Source organism: Mesocricetus auratus, unplaced genomic scaffold (genome assembly GCF_017639785.1).
Source record: "Mesocricetus auratus isolate SY011 unplaced genomic scaffold, BCM_Maur_2.0 Super-Scaffold_100021, whole genome shotgun sequence".
Taxonomy (NCBI): domain Eukaryota; kingdom Metazoa; phylum Chordata; class Mammalia; order Rodentia; family Cricetidae; genus Mesocricetus; species Mesocricetus auratus.
The window spans coordinates 27,148,853-27,169,622 of record NW_024429202.1 but is presented as its reverse complement, the minus strand read 5'-3'; the positions used below and the strand labels follow the sequence as shown (position 1 = coordinate 27,169,622).

Here is a 20,770-nt window from a genome sequence, read left to right as displayed (position 1 = left end):
CAGTACTGCAAGTCGCCTAGCCCTGGGCCACAACCACCTGGTAGACAAGGAGACGCCAGGCTTGGCTGGGGCACATCCTCCAAGACATCTCTAGTTGAATTCAATTAAAAGTCATTTATCAATGTGTATAAGGGACATAGAAGACCTAAGAAGAAAGGTTAATCTTTGGGTGCCTTTGAGATGGCTTATCCAGTTAAGGTGTGTGCTACCAATCCTGACTAGCCACGTTCAATCCCTGGGATCTACATGGTAGAAGGGGGAGAACAAACTCCCACAAGTTGTCTTCTGACCTCTATATGTATGCCATGGGTCATGCATACACAAGTACACACACACACACACACACACACACACACGCAAACACACAGGCACACACACACACAATGTGATTTTTGAGCCAAAAATGTAACTATTTTTTTTATTTTTGAGACTGTAATTTAATTACAACATTTTCCCCTTCCCTTTCCTCTCTAAACCTCTCCATACAGCCCCCTCAGCTTTCCTTCAAAATTCATGGACTCTTTACTTGCCCACTAATTGCTATTGCATACATACATGCATCTATATATACACATATATTACTAAATATAACCCATTGGGTCATACAATGTTACTTTATGTATGTTTTCAGGGCTGACTGTCAGCACTGGACAACCAGCTGGTGTGCTTTTCCCCGGGGAAGGTCACCTCTCCACTCCCAACTTTCCTCAGTTGCCTGCCCAGTTTGGCAAGTCTATTGGTGTCACCCTTGCTGGGCTCGTGTTTGGGCAGTTATGTTGGTGAGATTTCATGGGTATGGACTGAATGTCACTTCTGACATCACTAGGAGATGGTCTCACAGCAAACTCCCTGATCTTCTGGCTCTTACACTCTTTCTGCTCCTCCTCTGCAATGTTCCCTCAGCCTGAGGTTCAGGAACGTTTTGGCAGATGTGTTCATTAGGACAGGGATCCACAACTCTGCACTTTGACTGGGTATGATTTTACATGTTGATGCGTGTTAGAGTTTGAATGTAACTGACCCCCGTAAGCTCATAGGGAGTGGCACTATTAGGAGATCTGGCCTTGTTGGAGTGCTTATGGCCTTGGAAGAAGAAGCATGCCACTGTTGGGTGGGCTTTGAGGTCTCATATATACTCAAGCCATGCCCAGTGCCTCAATTCACTCCCTGTTCCTTCAGATCAAGATATGAGAACTCTCAGTTCCTCAGCACCATGCCTGCCTTGCTCCCAGCCATGCTGATAATGGACTAAACCTCTGAACTCCAAGTGAGCTGCCCTAATTAAACGTTTTCCTTTATAAGAGTTGCTATGGTCATGGTGTCCCTTCACAGCAATAGAAACCCTAACTAACTTATATTCTGCCCTTTTGTTGAATGTGGCTAAGAGTTCTTGCTTGGTTTCTAGCATTCATGTTGGGTAGCTTACAATTACCTGTAGCTCCCTCTTCTGGACTCCATGGGCACTGCACACAAATGCACACACCACTCCCCATAATTAATAATAGATAAACTTTAAAAGAAAGGATACTCAGGGTCACTAATCATGAGAAAAATGCAAGTCAAAGCACAGTGATCTCTCTCACATCCTTAGGAGATTAATGTAAAACCAATAAGAATAACAAAAGATGGGAAAGAATTGAAGATGGTGTGGAAGAGCAAGACCCTTTCAGTGTTTTTCTAAAATAATGCATAGTTGCTGCGGAGACTACTCAGTTGGCGGAGTGCTTTCTGTGCAGGCATGAGGGCCTGAGTTCGGTCTTCGGGAACCATGTAAAATAAAGAAAACCAGGTATGAGTGACTGTCTTACCATCCCACTGTTTGGGAGGCAGAGGCAAGGAGATGCCTGGCTAACTGGTGAGCCCAGACTCAGATAGAGAGAGACAGAGACAGAGAGATAGACAGAGAGAAAGAGAGAGAGAGAGAGTCTCAAAATAAAACAAAAGTGTTTGAGGAAGACACTTGACATCCACCTCTGGCCTTAAGCACATGTACACCCCACATAGACACATAGACCACATATAGGCACACAACGCCACACACACAAAGTTCACATATAATCTACTGCATACCCTGTGCCATGGCTAGTTTCACATGTCAACTTGCCGCAATTTAGAACCACCTGATCATCGGGAGCCTCAGATGCAGAATTACCTTAACTGGCTGGGACCTACAACAAGTGTGGGAGGAGGCGTTGGAAACAGCCCAGATAAAAGGGGGCCTGGCAGAAGATTATTCATGTTTTGTTCCACTGGCCTTGCCTGTGGCAGAGGAGTTAATTACTCTGCTGCTGCTGCTGCTGCTGCTGCTGATTCCACCACAGATCTCAGGAACCAGCTTTTCCTGAGCTCTCCAGGATCCCTCCAGGTTTTCATTGCCAGATTGGAACTGCATAGGCACGTGACCTCCTGAACTAAGAAAATACTGGGTTCTCGACCTCTCAGAAGTGAGACAGCTAGCTGCGTTACTAAATTGGCCACATTGCATAAGCTAACTTAATAAACTCTTTATATTCATTCTTTTGGTTCTGTTCCTCTAGAAAACCTTGATTAACATAGCTCCTCAAAACATGGAATCGGAGACTCTGATGGATGCTTAGATTCCAACGTCTGTGACAGCATTATAAGAGGCAAACCAGTCGACTCCACACTGCAGAGGGCTGGGAACAGGAAATGAGCACATAGTGCATTATTATGCATCATGAAGAAGAAATGAACCTTGCAAACTATGCTAAGTGAGTTCAGTGACACACAAAAGAACCCATACTAAACGCCACTTACTGTGGTGTCCGGACAGGCAAACTTGCATATTTATTCATCTGTATTTTACATACTGACTGCAGTTTCTCCTCCCTTCTCTCCTCCCAATCCTCTCACCTCCCTTCTGTTCACCATCCCCATCTACTTCCTCGTTTCTCTCCAGAAGAGGGCAGGCTTCCCATGGATATCAGCCAAGCATGGCATATCAAGTTACGGCAAGACTAGACACCTCCCCTCAAGGCTGGAAAAGGCTACCAAGTGTGAGGAAAACGGTCCCAAAAGCAGGCAAAGAGTCAGAGACAGCCCCTACTTCCACTGTTAGGAGACGCACAAGAGGACCAAGCTACACAACTGTCACATAAATGCAGAGAGGGCCTTGGTTGGTCCCATGCAGGCTCCCTGGTTCTCAGTTCAGACTCTGTGAGCTCCTGTGAGCCCAGGCTAGTTGATCCTGCGGGCTTTCTTGTGGTATCCCTAACCCCTCTGGCTCCTTCAATCCTTCCTCCCCATCTTCCTCAGGATTCCCCGAGATCCGGACAGGCAAACTCTTAACAGCAGAAAATAAATAAGAGCCCCCAGGGAGTATGGGAGGAGTATGGGAGTATGGGAGAATGGAGAACTATTGCTCAGTAGCCAGCGAGTTTATGTGGATGTGTGTTGCCTGTGTGTGGGCTTGGGCATGTTTGAGTGCTGGTGCCCTCAGAGGCCAGAATCACCAGCTTTTTCAGAGCTAGAGTTACAGGTGATTGTTACAGGTGAGTTATAGGTGAGCTATTTGCTGGGAACTGAACTCAGGTCCTCTGCAAAAGCAGCAAGCACTCTTAACTCCTATTTTTCTGTAAATGACACGAATTCATTCTTCTTAATGGCTGGGTCTATCTAAGTAGGCCAGGCTATCCTTGAACTCTCAACGCTCCCTTAGTCTCCCGAGTGCCAGAACTACAGGGGCGAGGATTCCGGCCACCTCTCGCCCTCCTTAGGCAGAAAGTCATAAAATCAGGAAAGTTCCTTACAGTCCCCTTCTATTCTCTTGCTTTCCTTTTCCTTCCTTCATACCTTTTCTCCTTCCTTCCCTTCCTTCCTTTTCCTCCCTTTCTTCCTCCTTTTCCCACTTCTCCTCTTGCTGCTTTAATGCTGCCCCTTCCCCCTACCCTCTCTGCTCTCCCACAGAAGGGAGAAACAAGCCGTACTTGTCTTTGTTCTTCAGACTGGCTTATTTCACTTACCACAATGACCTCAAAGTTCTAGGAGTTACCCTGGACTCCTGTCATTTTCACACAGTTCACACCCACACCAATGAGCAAATCTCTCAGCCCCTCCTTTTCTTTTTATTATCCAGAACCTAACTATGTCTTATCCTTCTTCTGCCAGCCCCCGGAGTAGGCCATGTCATTGTCTGCCGTGTAACCGAGAGCCTTCCAGCTGGTGTCCCCATTGAGCTTCCGTCCCACTCTGCAAACAGTCAGAAGGTCTGTAATACACACCTGGACTACGCAATCTGGAGGCCCCGTTTATCTGAGAGCGTGAGTCTTTCCCATGACAACCCACGATGGTTTGTTGCCAATGAGGCCTCATTGCCCTCTGCTCTTCTTATCCCACTTCGGCTCCACAAGCTCCTGACCAAGCTGAGTTAATCAGTGTCGATGAAGCCAAAGCAGCCATTGCTGTGGATACTGTATGCATTAGGGCTGCAGGCATCACACAGTTATGAGAGTGTTTGCTTAGCATGCAGGAAGCCCTGGGTTCAACTTCTAGCATAGCATAAACTGGGCAGAACAATACATGCCCTGCACCTCCAGCACCCAGGAAGTGGAGGCAGGAAGACCAGATGTTCAAGGCCGTCCTTGGTTTTATAGTGAGTTCAAGGCCAACTTATGCCATAGGAAACCCTGTTTCAAAACAGTAACAACAAAAACAGTGTTCTCCAGGGGTGGCATTGAGGGATGTGTTTATGGTCCTGATGCAGGGAATGCAAGCCTTGAGATATTGCTGGAGACACGCAGGATTTACATACATTGCTTCTCGCTCTGCTGCTTTCCCCCTTCCTTATTGGCTCTGACGCTGTCTCTTCAATGGGCACATCCTTCAAGACAGATGAAGCAATTTGCTTATGGCCATTTTTGTCTCCTTGTCAAAATAGTTCTCCTCTCTTTCCCGTGGAATGGCGTTGAACAGTGATGAGACTTAGACTAATTCTCCTGCCCAAACTGAGTTTGGTTGGGGTGGATGGCTAGCAGACTCCAGTGTGTAAGAATACCGGGACTATTTATTCCACTCTTAGGGCAAAAAAAATCAAGAAACATTTTCATTGGCTCCTCTCTCATCCAATTTTTTGTTTGTCTTCATTGAGAGAGAGAGAGAGAGAGAGAGAGAGAGAGAGAGAGAGAGAGAGAGAGAGAGAGAGCGAGAGCTCTGAAGCTGTGAGGGCACTTCACTGGGCCACAGAGGGAAGGGCAGGGGACTGATACATACCTAGATCCTTGCTGCTTCAGGTCTGTGTTCTTCCAACACACACAAACATCTACTCTATATGTCTTTCCATGTCTTGTGTGACATATGTACGTCTTTATGCGTGTGTGAAGAGCATGTGGAAGCCGTAGGCTAGCTTTGGGTGTCTTCCTCAGTCACTCTCCACCTCATTTCTGAAACAGAAGTGCTCACTAAACCGAGGGGCCCACAAGTCCCAGGGATTGTCCTGTCTCCAACTCCCCGGTATTGGGATTACAGGCACACACTGTCATGCTTGGATTTTATGTGGGTTCTGGGAGTTGAATGGAGGCCCTCTATCATTTCAATAATAAATAAACAACTAAATAAACTTTTTAAAGAGGGGGCTGGAGAGATGGCTCAGAGCTTTAGAGCACTGGCTGCTCTTCCAGAGGACCCGGGTTCAGTCCCCGGCACCCACATGGCAGCTCACAACTTTCTGTAACTACAGTTCCAGGGGATCCAATACCCTCACACAGACATACATGCAGGCAAGACACAAATGTAGATACAATAAAAATAAATAAATTATTTTTAAAATGTTTAAGAAACATAACAGAATCCAGACAAACATAGTCCATCATTCAGTGACTAAGACACAGTCTCAATATATTGGCCATATGAAAAACAGGAGAAGATGATGGATAAGAAGGATGTCAATTAACAGAGACCAGCACTTCAATAATATAGAAACAGCAGAGCTGAGCATGGGTGGTTCACGTATGTGATACCAGCATGAGGAAGCCAAGGCCAGCCTAGGCTACATAGTGAAATAGTGTTGTGTCTCAACAAAACAAAGACAAGTGGCTGGGGAGACGGCTCATCAGTAAAATGCTTGCTGTGAATAATAGGGAAGAAATAAGCTGATTCCTGACATGAACCTTGGGCTTCCACATGCATGTGCGCACAGGCACACATATACCCATGTGTACCCACATATGTGCAAACATGCATATACACACATGTTAAATACACACACATATGAAAATGGAAAAAGAAAAAGGAAGTGGAGAGCAGTAGAGGAAGACACCCAGTGTTGATCTCAGGCTTTCAAACACACATGTACACATATGCACCCATACACACAGACACATACATGTACACTATACACATAGACACACACTCACATGGGGCATACCCCTACACATACAAACACAACAAAACACAGCAGTGCTCAAATACATGAAAAAAAAAAGCCTTCCAAAACACAAAGGAAGAGGAAATGGCAAGAAAACTGAAGCTGTAACCAAAAAGCAAATGAAAATTCCTGAGCTGGAAAAACACAGTTTCTGTATTTATTGAAAAATGCTCACTGCATAGGCTTGACAGCAGAGTATTAATATGGGAGGAAGCCAGAGGTGGCCCTGGCCCTGAGCGTGTTTGGTAACTCTGTGATAAAGATCCCTTCCTCCCATAATTCTCTGATGACGATGTCTCTGAGATCATTGGAAGTTGGGGGTTTAAAGGCCAATGCTGTCAAAACTGCTTGTGAGGGCCTCCTGGACAAACTCCAACCACCACTGTCCAGACCCAGTTCTGTTCTTCCTCATTAAGCCCATTAATTGCACGGATGCCTGCTGCTGAGAGGCTGGTGTGAAAGTCATCAGCTGATGGACACGCAACTGTGCTCGGCCTTGCATGGTAGGCTGGCTGTCACAGGGGGTTCCTCATCAGTGATTCCACACCTCAGCATTGGCCTAGCTGCTGCCACACCGTAGCTCAGTCAAGGCAGACCGCTGCCCACTCAGAGGTCAGCAAAGGTCATCCTAGCCTTGACACCGGTGTCTCTGCACACTCAGTGTCAGGATGAGCTCAGAGGCTGATGGGCTATGTTCTTTCTACCCAGCCAGTGAGTCTGCTAGACAGACTGCTAGACAGCTTTATCCTCCTGCCCTGCGGCAATTCAGCCTAAATGAGTCCCATCCATGAGTGTGCACTGAGTGTCCTGGCCAGGACTCTGCTTAGAGCTGCAGAAATGATGAGAAGTGGCTGGGGAGACAGTTCAGTCAGCAGAGCGGATGCTGTGCAAGCACGAGGAGCTGGATTTGGATCCTCAGCACCCACCTAAAAGCTAGGGTGCATGTCTGTAACAACAGTGCTGGAGAAATAGAGATAGGAGAACCCATGGTCCTTGTCAGTCAGTTAATCCTGCTAAATGGTAGGCTCCAGGTTCAGTGAAAGACATCATCTCAAAAAGTACAAAATAAACCACAAACAATGGCTCTCAGACTTGAAAGCAAAGAGAAGCCAGCATCTAAGCAGAGACCACGAGGCACCAGGCATCTCCCTGTGTATCATTTGTTATAATGCTGAGGCTTAGAATACTCACATATGACAGTATGACCTTGACCTCCAGGCACACAGTGCTTGGCTGACAGTCCTTGGCTGCCTTGCCTCCCCATCATGTGCAGCTGATGCTAAGGCAGAACCAAATGTTCATCATTAAGGCTATGCTCACCAGCACTACTCACTAGGACCACAGTATCATAATGATGCTGCAGAATGGTTAAAAGAAGGGATAGTGATGCTGCAGAATGGTTAAAAGAAGGGATACTGACTCACTGCACCTTGGGTCTCCTGGCCCCTATACTAATGTCTTGTACAGAGTTGGGGATATGAAAATGTCTATTTAGCAGATGTAGTAACTAGAAGTCCTATTGGTTTATTCACTAAGAGTTACACAGACCTGGGGATAGTGCTACACACTTGTTTTCTCAGCAGGCGGGAGGCTAAAGCAGAAAGATCATGAATTTGAAGCCAGTTCTGTGTTACATGGGAAGACATACTAACAAAATCAACAAAGAAAGAATTCCACAAGATATCCAAAATCAAAAGGCTGGAATGCTCATTGTAAGACACACTAACCAGGAATGTTGACCATCAGGCAGTGTTGAAGAGCTCACTCACTGTGTCCCATGGCAAAGGCCAACATCGCGAAGAGCTCCCACAGCTTAAGTGACACATTGCAGGAGTAAGGAGATATGAATGAGATGGGCTTAACTGCTGTAACCAGACCTTTATATGAAGAATTGTGCCCCAAAGTCTTTATTTAAAAAATGTCCTTTAAACATTCCAACTTTTTATTTTCTTCCTGAGACAGGGTTTCTCTATATAATAGCCCTGGCTGTCCTGTCACTCTGTAGACCAGGCTGGTCTTGAACGCACAGGGATCTACCTCCCTCTGCCTCCCAAGTGCTGCAATTAAAGGTGTGCACCACCACTGCCCAACAAACAAGCTTTTAAACAACGGAGCCTTCTGTAAGTTTCATATGTGCCTTGTCCACTACTGTATTCCAGCCACCCGGTAGAGACCCTGACTGATAGCAGACACTGAACCGAGTCAACAGAAACTAAACACCTGGAGATGACAATACTCCTATGCAGTCATTACAGAGACTAAGTACTGAGCAACCTGCTTTAGAACCATAAAACAAATGAAGCCTCCAATCCTTTAACATTTGAAAGCTACTATAAAGCTCTCTGTGGCCCAGTTGGCTTAATACTACTTCCTGGTCTACAATAAGAAACCTTATTAGGGGAATCTTTTGAAAAACAGACTTAAATTGGAAAGTTCAAATTTGACCATTTGCCTTTGTATTTATTGGTCCTTTTCTTTTATGATGATTTATATAGCTTAAGGTTTAAACCATTTCCCTTGAGAGCTAACAATTCTCACTTTCTTATTCCAAATATATAAAAATAAAACAAAAAAAAACTTACTAAAAGTGAATTGATATCCTAAAATGTGCATAAAATAACAAAGTTACCAGAAGAGAAAATGTAAACCAACCAAACAATGAAAATGGTAATTTAGGGTCTGGGAAGATGGTCCTGTGAGTAAAGTACTTGCCATGTAGGCATGAGGACCTGAGCTTGACCCCCCGGAAGCCATGAAGAGCCCGACAGGGTAGCATACATCTACAATCCCAGCATCCCTACGGCCAGATGGGAGGCAGAGAAGGGGATGTGTGGGCCAGCTCTCCTGGTGAATGCAGTGACCAATAGCGAGAGACCTTATTTTAACCAAGGTAGAAGGTGAGGACTGACAGCCAAGGTTGTTCTCAAACCTCCACGCATACACCCTGGCACACATGCATGCACACAAGGAGAGGGAGAGGGGAGGGAGAGAGAGATGACGAGAAAAAAGAAAAATAAACTCCTTGCATTTCTACCTCAGATGGTTTTGTGTAGGAGGCTAGCAGTCTTTTAAAGGATAGTTCTAAACAGACAGCATTTGAAATTTCAGAACCATCTAAATAACAATAGAATTCTTCTAAATTAACCAGAACCAACTGGCAGCAATCTAGGTGTTTAGTGCTGGATAAAAGGGCAAAATACAGTAGGTGCCCACAATGAGCAGGACTGGATTGCATATGGCAATACATGCAGAAATGAGAAGCACAACAGATCTCTGCCTGTGATTGTGGCAGCCTGTAATTTAAAACTCCACTCCTGAAGGCTTGACACAGAGGAGCACGCCCTTAATCTCAATACCTGTGGAGGCATGCAGATCTTTGTAGCTCACAGCCAGCCTGGTGATCTATATAGCAAGTTCCAGGCCATGCAGGGTTACACAGTGAGAGCCTGCCTAAAAAAACAAATAATCTACTCATGAATAACAGTAAGAGAAAGCTGACATTAAATCTGGGCTTGAAGAGCTGGGGACAGAGCTCAGTTGGTGGGATGCATGAAGCCCTGGGTTCCAGCCCCAGCACTTTGGAAACTGGGCTCAGTGGCACACTCCTGTCACCCTAGCACTCAGAGGTGGTGGCAGGAGTATCTGAAGTCCAAGACCATCCTGTTTACAGCCTGTTTAGCCAGAGGCCAGCCTGGGACACAGGAGACTTTTTGTCTCAAAATATGCATATGTACTTGAAGTCACTAGGAAGCCATAGAAATTAAAAGAACATCAGAAGACATACATGCTCAGGCATGGAAGCCAAGTGTCCAGGGTTACAGTGATACAGTTTTAGGAAGATCTCTCTTGACACCAAAAGACTGAACTTCAGCTGGACCTCACAGCCAAGTTAGCAATACACCTTGAGATCTTTTAAACCTATGTATTCAACTGCTATCTTACTGTTTAAACTTAATCTGCCTTTAAGAGAACAAGGATTGAATTTCCCATGTAAACAGCTTTAATATTCCAAGTCAATGCACAGTTTTAATCTTGGATTATGTGTTCTTCCATGGCTCTGACCCAGAGTGCGTGTGTGTGTGTGTGTGTTTGTGTGTGTTTGTGTGTGTGTGTTTGTGTGTGTGTGTGTTTGTGTGTGTGTGTTTGTGTGTGTGTGTTTGTGTGTGTGTGTTTGTGTGTGTGTGTTTGTGTGTGTGTGTTTGTGTGTGTTTGTGTGTGTTTGTGTGTGTTTGTGTGTGTGTGTGTGCACTGTGGTGCTTGTTTGCTAAAATCAGCAAACAGGTGGGAACCAATTTTTTAAAGATTTATTATGTATACAATGTTCTGCCTGCACTTCAAAAGAGGGCACTAGATTCCATTGTAGATGGTTGTGAGCTACCATGTGGCTGCTGGGAATTGAACTCAGGACCTATGGAAGAGCAACCAGTGCTCTGAACCTCTAAGCCATCTCAATCTTATTGAACAAATATCTACCATAAGTGTTGGAAACAACATATGGCTATCATGTGATATCATCTGTTTGCAGTACTGATTGCTTTTCTGAGTTCTTCAGGATCCACTGAGGTCAATAAACAACTTCTTCTCTTGTAAAGCTCTGTAAAAGACTTCAGTAATCCATCCCTCATCCTCTCCCCATGCCATGCTTTCTGTGTTAGTCAAATACAGAACAAAGCCCTTTGTTAGGAGCAGACATGGGGACAGTCAGTCATCAGTATTCAGGAAGGCACAGACATACATAACTGGCATACTATGGCTAGGCCAGTAACTGCAACCTGCAGATAGAAGATACTGGGAGAGAACTGGAGAAATAAAAATCGGACTAGTTCTTTGCCAAATTGCTCCAAAAGGAAATGCTTTGTCTTCATTCTTTAATGTGTCGTCAATGCATTTTAGTGTTTTCCAAGGTTCTCTCTGAATGTTCTTGATAATCAATGCACATGGCTGTCCCTCCCCAGGGACAGAGAATGCTGAATCTTTATTATAAAACCAGAGGTGGGTCTCAGGGGCTGACCAGATTTGTAACAACATAGGAAGGATGTTGGAGAGAAAGGAGCCTGACACAAGCATGGGGCATCTTGCTTTGTGCTGGAGCTGAATGGTGATCTGAGTGGAGTTTGGTTAGTGAAAGACCTGCTTAGCTCCAAGTCCTGGGACAAAGAACTAAAGGAACCCTAGCCAGCAGTCACTTAGCAAAAGGCAAATATGAACTCTCTCAAGAAAAGGAAAATAACATTCAAAGCCATAAAGTATTCTGCAAACACTTTGCTCATCCTTCAATACAGAATGAACAGGTACACTTGGAGGAAAGACACCGTAATGTAATGAACAGCAACCAAGGACAGGCAACAGAAAAGTTAGGTCCTGGCCATAACAAGTAGATAATGTAGTGTGAGCATCTTCCTTCTCCAATAATCTCCATGAACACTTTGCTGCCTCCCCCTCCATCTTCCATTCATTATCTGTTTCCATAGACAGTTTTATTTCTAAGTTCATGTCATATGTATATATATATATATATATATATATATATATATGTGTGTGTGTGTGTGTGTGTGTGTATTAAATCTAGGATCCATAAGTCAGAGAAAATGCATGATATTTATTTTCTAAATCTGTCTTAATTTGCTTGATATGATGGTCTCTGGTTATACCCATTTTCTTGCAAACACAACCTCATTCTTCTTTATAGCTCAATGAAATTCATTATATAAAACAATCTTCTTTACCCATCCCTTTGCTAAAGGATGACTGTTTTGATAATACAACTAGCGCAATAAAAATGGATGTGCAACTGTCTCCCTAGTATGCTGACTTTGAATCCCTCAAAAACATACCCAGGGGTGGTATAGCTAGACTGTGTGTGTGAACGAGAATCCCTGGTGTGTCTGCAAAGGCTCATTATAACTTGAGTGGTGTGGAGAGGTTGGAATGTTACAGGGCCAGCGCTTACTTACAATTTATCTTGGGTCATTGTGAGCCCCCTAAGTAGCCATTATTTGCTCACCTAACACCTTGTGACAAATAAAAACCTTTTGGAATGTATTAGCAACAAAACTCTAGTGTTCACCAATCAAAGGTCTAAGACTGCTGCTGACAGTATCTGCTATAGGCAGCATCCAAAGCCTATAGCAGAGCTCTCTCCATCTTGCTGTAACCCACCTACCTGGTGTGCCCACCAATGTACTTGAACAGGGTCATGATTTACAGCTTTCTTCTATTACTACAAAAAGTTCATGAAATTGCTACCTCATTGGAAAATGGCATTTGGGGAGACCTAGTGATCTGTTCCCAGGCTGTGTGCACTCTTTTTTGTTCCCAGAGTAAACCATATCTGTTATTCCCCCGAGGAGCCTCCATATTGATTTCCATAGTAAACTAGCTGACTCTCCCACCAGCTACAGTGAATAACCACCCCCATCACGAGCATGTTATCATCCCTTTTCTTAATGACTGCCATTCTGGTTGGGATGAGTGGGAATCTCAATGTGATGGGGCCTTAGTTTTTGTTTTTGCCTTCAAATAGTATTGTTTTCTTTACGTTCTATCTAGTTTCGGTGTACATTTCCCTGATGGCTAATGATTCTAGCTTCAAGAGGTGAAAAGCAAGTCAAAGTCTTCAGTAGAGAAGTGAAACCAAATGGAACACATGGAAACTTTGGAGCAATAGAAATGTCAGTAACAAGTGCTCAGTTGCTAAAGCACTTACCAGCAGGAATTCACACAGTGGAAAAAGAAAACATACTCCCAGAAGTTGTCCTCTGACCTCTGCATGTGTGCTGCCACATATATGTGTCCCCCACATAAGAACACCAATAAACATAATTTTCAAAAATTCAGTAATAAGGATCACTAGCTCAATAAATGTACAGGCTTTCACTCTGTAGCCCAGGCTAGCCCCATACTTACAGGAACCCTTTTCCTAAGCATCTTGATTATTGGGATTACAGGTATTGCTAGCATGTCCATCAGTCAGTGAATGTGTTTAACCACAAAGTGGATGGATTAATAGAGAGACAGGTCAAGCAGGAGTATTCAGCCTGAAACATAGATAAAGAAAAAGGATGCCAAGTACAGAAGAGGGGAGAAGATGCAGTTCTCTGATACACTCAGAAGGTGTGGTATTAGTTAAATCGTCAACTGGACACGTCTAGAATTTCCTGGGAAGAGAATCCTAATAAGGGATTATTTACATTGGGTTGGCTTGTGGATACTTTTGTGGATTACGGTCTTAAGTAAATTGATGTGGAATGACCCAGTCCACTGTGGGTGGCACCATTCCCTAGGCAGGGTGTCCTGAACTGCATAAGAGAGGATAAATCTAGCTAAGTACAAGCAAGCAAGCAAACAAGTGTGTATTCATTTCTCTCTGTCCTGACTTAGACGAAATGTGACTGATGATTTTAAAGTTCCTACCTTGACTTCCCCACAATGCTGGGCTGTAAATTGAAAATGTAAGTTAAAAATATCCCTTATCTCCTTACTTGCCTTTTTCCACAATATTTTATTACACCAACAGTGAAACTAGAACAGAAGATCTATATGAATTATGGACCCAAAAGAAGAGAGGAGGGGACCATGCTGGCAGCAGAGGCTGGGACCTTCCCAATACCAGCAACAGATACCAAGCCACTGGTTGGGGAATGTCTAACTACACAATGGTTAAATTAAAACCCACATGATTGACACTAAAGAAAAACAAGCAAGAGAATATACTACAAGGAGTCTGAAGAGACAGCTTGACTTCCAAAGTGTGAAAATTGAAACAGCAGCTGATATTTTAGCAGCAATAATAGAAACTAGATGACAATGCAGCAATATTACTGCAATCTGGCTCTTGAAGTTCCACAAACGCCCAGAGATAAAGGCCTGGTTTTCAGCCTATGGTGCTACTAAGATATGGGACCAAGCTGGAGGAAGTTAGGTAACTGGGGACATGGCCTTGAAGGGGATGCTGAGACCCTGGCTTCTCCCTCTTTCTGGCATCTGTGCCACTGTATACTTTCTCTGCCACAGATGCTCCTACCATGAAAGGCCTTGCCATAGGACCAACTGACCACAGGGTAAGTATAAGCCTGACTAGGCCTTCCTCCTTTCAGTTAGTTTGTCACAGCAACAGAGAGCTGACCAACATGTATTTTGTGAAAGTCAACAGGCAGACTGAGAAAATGAAGGAATTTAGGTAAAAACCATTTCAGGCAGTCTTGGAGTACTTGGCATCAGCAGATACACCACAGAGAAAACACTAGGCATGGTTATTCTGATTGACCAACAAGGACTGCAGATGGGAAGGGCAAGATGGAGGAAGGAATAAAGACAAGGAAAAGACAAATATCTGGGGGGAAATATAAAGATACGCTGACTCTACAAAGCAATAAGGTTTTTGTTGAATTAAAAATCAACAGAGTGTGCCTGGAGAGATGGCTCCACGCTGAGGAGCACTGGCTACTCTTCCGGAGGACTCAGGTTTGTTCCCAGCATTCATGGTGGCTCACAACTGTTTGTGGCTCTGGTTCTGGGGGATCCAATACCCACTTCTGGCTTTCTCAGGTACAAGGTGCACAGGTGGTGCACAGATGAACATGCAGGCAAAACAGCTATGCATATTAAAGACTACACAGAGAAAACCATACATGAACAACTGGAGTACTTATACTCTATGGTCTGCAAGTTGGAGGAGAGAGTAGATGCCTCATCCATCCAGGAAGATATTAAAAGCACTTCCCTGTACTTAAATAAAATAGTGCAGGCTCTATTATGCAATGTGAGTCAAAAGAATAAATTTCAAAATAAAGTAGAATTTTGGGTGGTAGGAATGGTTCCCAAGGTCTTGCCTATGATGTGGGATTAATGCTCTTCTTCACTTTAAAGATTTGTCACTCATATTGGTTTAATAAGATGCTGTTTGGCCAGTATCCAGTCAGAAAGTATAGGTGGGGGCTACCAAACTAGGAGAATTCTGGGAAGAGGAAAGGCAGAGACAAGCCACTAGCCAGATTCAGAGGAAGTAAGATGAGAATGTCTTACTGAGAAGAGGTACCAAGTCAACGTGGTTAAACATAGATAAAAAATATGGGTTAATTTAGTTTGTTAGTAATAAGACTGAGCAATAGGTCAAACAGTTTATAATTAATATAAGCCTCTGTGTGTTTATTTGGGACTGAACGGCTGCAGGACCAGGCAGGACAGAAACGTCTATCTACCACTGAGCTACAACACTGCCCGAATAAGAAAATATTCTGAATGATACTTTTAAAACCTTAAGAATGAAAGTGTGTAGGCTTTAGATTTTGTTACAAAGGAGGAAGAACAACAGTATTTTAATTTTAGCTGTGATCTTAAATGGCAGCTTATTTGAACAAAGAATTCTCAATACTCTATTATTCCATTATCTTCTAGATTCCAGTCATCTGGCTAATAAGTAGGTTTTGGTGTAATTACCCCATTGTGTCTGTCTCTCTGCCTCCCCCTCTGTCTGCTTTCTCACGAGTGGGCACTGCAGCTGGTAAAGAGGAGGTTTGTATCATCTGGCAAGTCTGGAAAAGACGCCGACATTCGTTTTTTTAGCGCTGCCTCTTTGTACGGTCTCATCTCCAGCACCAGCTAGACTGTGAATGCTTCTCACTTTCTCTGGGTTGTCCCTAAATAGGGTATGATTCTTAGATAAATCCCTAGCTTATAGTCTGAGTAGATGTAAACTGGACCCCCCAATCAGGATAAGGCATGGACCCTGATTTCTAACCCTCAGCAGGACAACAGAGTCCCTGTGTGTTAAGTGAAATTGGATACCCAAGCACAGCTTTCAGAGGATTCTAGTCTTGAGTAAAGGTTTTAGTTCTGTGTTCAACCTTGAGCTCCCAAATCAAGCACAAAACTCTAGCTGCTGCTTCCCAGGTCCAATGCCTCTCTACTCCCCATCTCTGAGTTCTGCATCTCTGGAGCCAAGCAACTTCTATCTGTACTGGACAAATCAGATGACCCATATAACCCATTACCATTGTCCTTGACTGACCCCTCCCAGAGGTGGGAGGTAAGTCCCTGTTGCTGAAGACACCATGCACTTCAGATACAGAGCCTAGAAATGCCTGAATTGGAACTGACCTGAATATGTCCTCCCTAAGGACTAGCTTTCATGGTACAGAATGCAACATGTGAGTTTCCAAAGGAAGAAGGCAACCACGTCTATCCAACTATGATGCCTGTGGACCACATCAATAACCAACATGTCAGAAAACCGTAAGGGTGCAGTAGTGGCAGGCATGCCTTGGTGGTAACCAAGAGCTCTCTAATTGGACTTAAAACCCACTCAACAAGGAGGATCATACCTGGTACTCGAAACCATTAGTTTAGTAAACCAGCATAATCCATAATAACAAACTATAAATGTTTTTCCTTATAATTTCAATAATACCAATAGACAAAATACAGTCGAACTGCAGATCCTGGGTGCATAAGCTAACAAAAATTATTTTAAATCTTCACTTTAACAAATTATAGGATCTCACTCTGTTAAGTGTCACCTTGAACACTAACTCTTTTCACTAACCACTACCCACTACGATATGAAGCTTCTCTGGCCAAGGTCAAAAGCAGCCCAAGTCTATGAATATAAACATCTAGAGGGCAGTTTGACTACATGGCCATTAGGAAAATAACATCAATAGGTTCCTCCTCTTGGGCCTGTGCTGCTTAGCCTCGGGTTTTGACCATGTTTCAGTACTATGCAGATCTATCTATTAAAATAAAACAAAACCTGTAGCCAGGCAGTGGTGGTGTACCCCTCTAATCCTAGTGCTCACCAGGCCGATCTCTGTGAGGTCAAGATCAGCCTGGTCTACAGAGTGAGTTCCAGGACAGCCAAGAATACACAGAGAAATCCTGTCTCAAAACAAACAAACAAACAAACAGAACAAAAACCCAAAAATCTTTATAAACATTTCATGAATTGATTTATCTGTGGGAAGGTAGTAAGCACGGGTGTGTATATGTCACAGCATGACTGTGGAGGCCAGAGGACAACACACAGGGATCAGCTATGCTCTTCTACCATGTGGGCTTCAAGGATCAGACTTAAACTCCACAGCAAGCTGAGCCCCTCCCCTTCGTCTCAGGCTCCAGAGTGCTGGGATTATAGGTTTGTACAACACACCGACCGGTTCTTTTTGCCCACACCCAAAATACCCCTCTTTGCAAAAATGCTACAGGTATCTTTAAACAGTTTAGAAGGAATGCTTTCTCCTCAGCAATAGATATAAGAAACAGAGAGAGAACAGTGATAAGTATAAAGTATTACACATTTTGGATATAGTCCATTTTCATTATAGAAAAAACAATAGGTAATAAAACAAACTGCTATGAAGCTTCTTTCAAAGACTTCACTTCAGTTACTGGCATAGAGGTGTGGATTCAAAAGGTTTAAGACGAAAACATTGATTGGCCATCATAACTAGATGACAAGATGCTGAAGGCTTCACAGACTCTGGCTGCAGGACAAAAGGAAACTGATCTAGAACTAGGGAACTTCATCCCTGCTGCCCAGCTTTCACAGTGCTGGAAGGTGCTATGCAGGCTGCTGGCAGAGAAAAGGTACCAGTGGACTTACCCAGTGCTGGATCCTGTTTGCTACAATACTGACCTAATAGGAAAGGTGTAATAGTGGCAAGGCTGTTTATGGTGGTAACCAACTGTTCTCTTGGTTTGATCTGAGGCTTCCTCCACAGGAGCTATTGAAAACATGGTCAAAACCTAAGGATGGAGAAGTCACAGGCTAAAGTGTGTGGGGGTGAACTTGTTGATGTTTTTTTTTTCCTAAATGGTCATGTAGTCAAACTTCTTTCTGGATATTTATGCTTATATTCATAGATTTGTTCTCCTCCAAACCTTGGTCAGAAGTGCATTTTATTATAGTGGATGGTAGTTAATGAAGAGGTGTTACTACTCAAAGTGTTGAGATAAAGCAATTATATTAGCCTTCCCCCCCAAAGGCTTAGGAAAAATTAAGGGGATGGAAAGAATATAAGAGTTGGGGGGGCCGGGCGTTGGTGGCGCACGCCTTTAATCCCAGCACTCGGGAGGCAGAGGCAGGCGGATCTCTGTGAGTTCGAGGCCAGCCTGGTCTACAAGAGCTAGTTCCAGGACAGCCTCCAAAGCCACAGAGAAACCCTGTCTCGAAAAACAAAACAAAACAAAAAAAAGAGTTGGAGGGATGGGTGCTGTTAAAGGCTGTTCTAAAGACATGATGTGGCTGCTACACTCACAGACTCACAGCAGCTGTGGTTGCCTGCATAAGACCTGCACAAGATCAAGCCAACTGAAAATTCCAGCATGGAGACGGGAGAGTCTCGTGAGGTCCCCTCCTAACTGAAGAGCTCCTGACTGCTGAAGGCTGTTGGTGGAGAAAAGTCACTACTGGTAGCATACTGGTAGGCTGCCTATGTCCCCTTAGATGATCCCACATCCATGCACATATGGACAGCACAAATGGGATATGATGGGTTATAATAAATAACACAAAAAGAAGTGGGCAAGGTGTTGGAGGGGCACCCACTCCAACATGGAGATGGAGGGAGGGAATAAGGGAGTGGATATGATCATTATCTGTTGCATACATGTATGTAAATTTCAAAGAATATTTTTGGACTTAAAGATATAACCCTTAAAACACTTCTCAAAGAATCTGAAATGTTCCTATCTTGATTCACCTACACTGTATCTATAGGGCACCAAATACATAAAAATCTTCCCAGCTCTACCAAACCTTAAAGCTCACAAGAACCCCCTGCAATCTCCACCCTGGCCTCAGCAAATCAGGGCAGCGGGTAGGATAAGGATGGGGCCTGCAGGACTGTCTGAGGACCCCCAAAAGGACTGCAGAGAGCTTACAGAGAAAGTGGGGCTGCTGTGAACCAGCTAACTACAGGTGGTAGCTCCCCACCCAGCTAACCCCAAAGAATGCTTTTTCCTTAGCTTCTCTGACTCTTCTGTGTTCACAGAGAGTTTCTAAGGGGCATGCATGTGGTGTCCTCACCAGTGCTGTGTGGTGCAGGGACAGGAAGAGGGACAAAGTGTGTCTATCACTGCTAAACCACAGAGATAAGCCCCAGCACACTGCAGGACACAGGCTTCACACCTCCTGAGTGAAGGTGTCTTTAAGAGAACTAGAGAAGAATACAGAAGGCAATACAGAAGGCTCACACCCAGGCACTCACCCAAGGGCAGCTTTGCCTCAGAGCACCAGTTGCAGAGCCTCCTCACTGCAGACAAAACTCAGCAGTCCTTAGTGCTTATTGGCACTCAGAGTCCCTTGTCCACAGCAAACAGAGAGATCTGCCTCATGTTTCTATCAGAAATCCCCCCACTCATTCCATGAAATTATTATCTGCTGCCTATACACCAGGCATGAAATGAGTGCATTTACACATACAACCATGAGTTCCCTGGTATCATGCTGTAAAGTCGATTTCACAGATGAGTGTAGAAAATCAGGCTACTTGTCAGATTGTCACATTAAGTGATGTGACTGGGATCCAAGGCCAGTGTCTGTGTAGCTCCCAAGCTCAGCATCTTTCCCACATCGCTCCCTGAGCAAGCATGTTGGCTACAGCAAAGCCAGTGTTTACAATGAGCCACTACTAGTCTACATGCAACGTCCATGCTACTAGTCACCTAACACAGGCTACAGTGGTACCACAGTGGATACAACCAACGAAAGGGAAGTGGGAAGGAAGGAAGTGGTGTAGACGGCTCGGTGGTTGAGGGAGCTAGCTGCAAAAGCAGGAGACTTGAGTTTGCATCCCAGCAGCCACATGGAATTCTGAACATGGTTGCACTTGCGCCTGTAATGCCAGTGCTGTGGGAGGTAGAGACTGGAGGATTGCTGGGACTTGCTGGATGCCAGACCAGGTTCAGTGGGAGAAAGTAATAGAACATGACACCAGAATCCTTCTCTGGCCTCTTCCCACATGTGTATTCATGAATATACATGCGTGCACATGCATGTGTGCATACACTACACACACACACACACACACACACACCACTGCCACTACTGCCACCATCACCAGCAGCAGCAATTGCAATATCAAATAGAAAATTCAGAGAGCTCGTTGCGTTGGGAGAGAAGTGCTAGCACATTTAGGGATTCTGAGCTCCCAGCTGCTATTCAGGGAAGACCATGCTACTCCCAGCTCCAACTCCACATCCAATGCTGAACCCAGGGTTCTCCTGATGATAGACAGAGACTGGGAGAGACGTCCTAGAGCCAGCTGAACTATAAAAGTGGTAGTAAGGGAGGTCCTAGCGGGGCAGGGACTGGAGCTGTTTATTTCCTCTGACCCTCGAGTCTCATCTCTGTGAAATCTCATTTCCAGGGAGCTGGTAGAGATAGCTGCA

At 44.4% G+C, this 20,770-nt stretch overlaps 1 protein-coding gene across 4 annotated transcripts in view; it reads right to left on the bottom strand.

The window, feature by feature from the left end:
* Arhgef4 (Rho guanine nucleotide exchange factor 4) overlaps window positions 1-20,770 on the bottom strand; it is a 138,788-nt gene that overhangs the window by 21,070 nt on the left and 96,948 nt on the right. The gene's annotated exons all lie outside the window — the stretch shown is intronic.